This window comes from Amphiura filiformis, unplaced genomic scaffold, assembly GCF_039555335.1.
Source record: "Amphiura filiformis unplaced genomic scaffold, Afil_fr2py scaffold_295, whole genome shotgun sequence".
Classification (NCBI taxonomy): domain Eukaryota; kingdom Metazoa; phylum Echinodermata; class Ophiuroidea; order Amphilepidida; family Amphiuridae; genus Amphiura; species Amphiura filiformis.
Window position 1 is genome coordinate 1 of NW_027305759.1, and position 4,053 is coordinate 4,053.

Consider the following 4,053-nt stretch of genomic DNA (forward strand, 5'->3'; position numbering starts at 1 on the left):
TCGGCACCGATGGCAAGAAACCTTGGTGCTTTTTTTTTAAATACAAGTTTCAAGTTAAAGTAAAAATGAAATGGAATAGCGAGTGCCAGATAGTTAAGAAATAATGTAAGTAGTTAGGTCTAGCGATCTAAATTAACGTTATGGATTCTGACAGTTATCTTATCTAATCCAGATTCCAGACAAATCCTGTCATAATTTCTTGAGATTAACAAAACAGTATTCCCCTTTGCGAAATAAAACAACTAAATGGCCGGCAAACACACTCGTTGGACCGAGAGTGCAGCGGTCTTGCAGGGGCAATTTATTTTTCCGTTCATCATTTTTTATCTGGCAACACTGACATAATCGCGCACAACGTGTACAGATCTGACAATTTCCCACAATGCCTTGCGCATTTCCAGAAGAAGGCCTGGCGATTTCCCACATTTCCGGCAAAATGGTAAACAACACATAACGATTCGATAGGGAAAATGGAGATATCGAAGTCGCATTCTACATCAAACAGCCGCAAGAATAAAACGTTCTGAAGGATCGGTAATGATTAACAGCTGGTCTGCTGTATTTGAAGTGCATATTGAAGTTTGTAAGTTTGTGACTTCGTATGTTATGAGCAATAGATATTACAGGGAGCTTAAAATTGGCAGGCCGTCCTGGAATTTATCGGTGTCTTCCAAGATTGTATCGATGTTCTGGACACGTCACACCGGAAGTGTGACGTGACCACACTGGACATAGATAATCATTGCTGGGGACACTTGATTTTAGAGAACAAGTTTATACGTCTTTTACACGTTTTTATACGTTTCTTTTCGTATCCTTAAAGGACCTTTCAGTGATTCCAGCGAAAGTGCAAAAAAAATTAGAATTTTGTATAAATTGTCTAAAAGTAAAGGATAAGTCATTAAAATTTTGTCTTAAGGGATGGGGTATGAACGTTAGGACAGTATTTATTGTTGGACATTAGAGCACATTAGACATATCGAATTGCATTCTGAATACGAAGAATGTCCTTCTGATATCAAATAATTTTAGCTTTCGGCTGAACTTACTCGGAGAACTCTAGCTCCGAATTTGCACACGATAGTTACGGTGAGCAAATTCTTGGCTAGACTTCTCGAACAAGGCTGAACCACTGTCATAGACTCGCTTGCCAGTCCTATACGCCTAGACTGCGGAACTCAGTCTTCAATGATAGTCAATAATTTATCTGTTGGCCGTTATATGACTATCATATGTGACTATATGACTATATGACTATGACTATACGCCGTGCTTTATAACCCAAAATCTAAATTTTGACGATTTTTCGATCGTCGGGATGAGCAAATCACTAAATGGGTCTGTAAGTGGTACAGATTTCAGTACGCTGAACTGAAATGAATTTTGTAATTAATATTACAATACTAAAAGAAAAACATAACATTCTAGGGCACTTACTTGTTTAGTAGCACTGCAAAACTCAGATCGGGAAAATGATTGCCAGAAAACCTGGAAAGCGTTGCAAGGCTCAACTACCGATGCTGATTCTGGTCAATTGATTCAACAGTGCATACACAGAGAACCTATTCTTGAGAGGGCACTCTATTCACGTGGTTTCTTTTCCAACGCTAAAAGATTACGAATTTTGGTGGTTTGCAAATGAAAAGTGTCCGCACTATCGATTGATTACGTAACTGTTATGAATAATTTATTAGGTTTTTCAATGCAATCGCCTCGACCCATTAATACATATTATAGACTTATTATCTGTATTATCAAAGTACTTGGAATAGCAATCCGATGAGTTCACTGAACTACGCCCTAATACTGATGGAGTTTTAATGGCGTTTCTCCTCTCCATACACAGTTGAACAAATACAATAGATGAAGGTCAACACGTATGACCTCCTATGTGACATGTTATATGTGATGTACAAAAACCTGAATATCATAAAGATCAGTATTCGTTTGTGCATATGAACTGCACGTTTACGTTGCTAAATATTACTCATTATATATTATGATAAATATTGGTATTATGACAATACGGTATCAGAGGATGTTTAAAGACATTCCCACAACCCAATGGGGTTTCTGACCTTGTATGTCTGGCTTTTGTACACATGTGGTATAGTTGATCATACCTTGCATTGGGATTGTGTGCAAATATCTGGTGTTTTCATCCTATTATTAAACATTCAAAACATCGAGACTTAGGAATAAAATTAATGCAGTGGGACAATATGAATGTTTCCTGCAAGAAAATCAAATATCAGTCCTAAGTCTCAACTATTAGCTCGTTGGATGCAGTTTTAAAATTACCATTTTGTGTGTGTGGCAATGGGGACTTTGCCTTTAAAATTGGGTTATATTGATCAAATTTCCCAATCATAGTGCATTGTAGGAATGCCTTTAAACCTCCTCTGATACGGTATATACATTGTATATAAAACGACTAATAGATCCTGCTATCATGGCGTCAGGTCAATGTTCATCATATCCCGTATGTTTCTTAAAATTCACTCATATTTGAGGCAAATTGCTGCGCCCATTTTATAGGTGCACAGGTAGATCCGTGTTGTTTTTTATTTTCATTTCTTTTTAATGAAAGAATTAAGGTTTTCCACTACACGGGGGCCACAAGGGTGATACTAAATTTAATGCTATATTTTCAAAACGAATACGTGTTCCCGGTTGGCTCTATAGCGATTTCACAGAAAAGGTATTTCTAGTACAATGCAGCGTCGGACTCTAGCTGAGAGCGTAGCCTAAGTCATTATAGACTCCAATAATGGCTCTCCATACACAAATGAACAAACACAAAGGAGGGTAGTCTCTTCCGTGGCCAGCTTGATTTCGATGGAGCGAAACCAAATTGGCTGCGGAGGAGACGGGTAATTTTGCCATGCAAATATATATATACTTTTCCTGAATCGTAATGACAGAGGAATATTGATGTGTGGTTTTAAACAAAATTTGACCAATTTTACAATTTAATTTGAGCCCAGTTCAAGAAACATGTTCTTGTATTTCGCAAAATGCATTGTGACAAAATCAATTTGGCTTTTTTTTTACCTTTCTAGCTTTAGGAGCCAATTTTACTGGCCTGGGCATAAAGGGAGTCAGAACAAAACTAGTGGCAGAAGATAGAGAGGAAGAAAATGTGACTAAAAGTCACGAATCGAACCCAGGACCTCAGGTTTACGAGACCTGTGCCTTAACCACTTGCCACGAGAGCTTCATGATTAGGCTGGTTGAAATTCGAACCCATAAGCGGTCACTTAAACTTATCTCCTCCCCCCCCCAAAAAAAAAAATTCCCAGGCGGGATCACTTTTTCTACTTGTCTCCTTTATTATTTACGACGGCGAACCTGGTAAAAAATAATGTTTATTTATATAATTCCCGTCGATTATGCCACTGTTTTTCCGTGTAATATTTCCTCACAGGGAGGATGGCAATTTATTTCTCGCATTTACGGCCCTAGCTACTATGGGCTATTTGCGGGGAGGAGATAAGTTTAAGTGACCGCTTATGGGTTCGAATTTCAACCAGCCTAATCATGAAGCTCTCGTGGCCAAGTGGTCTCGTAAACCTGAGACCCTGGGTTCGATTCCCAGGCGGGATCACTTTTTCTACTTTTCTCCTTTATTATTTACTACGGTGAACCTGGTGAGAAATAATGTTCATTTATATAATTCCCGTGTCGATCATGCCACTGTTTTTCCGTGTAAAAGTCACGTACTTGGCCCAATCGGGACACAAGTCCCTTTCCCTATGTGACAGCCATTATAACCACTGATAAAATAATACAAAAAGACAAATTTTAATTATTGCTTTCATATTGTTTTTAATGAATGTTACATGTTTATTCTTGGATTTTTGTTAGTTTGTTAGTATGAATCTTTGAATCGCAGTTGCGTACCATGGCTTCAGGGACCCGAGCCCATGGTTTGATAAAAACAAATATCTAAAAATCATCGGTGTGTAACCCCGGCTTCCACCGTTGAAGGTTTGGCCTGTGCGGACACCAATTCAAAACTTAAGGGATTATCGGGGAGAAGAAAAAAAAAAA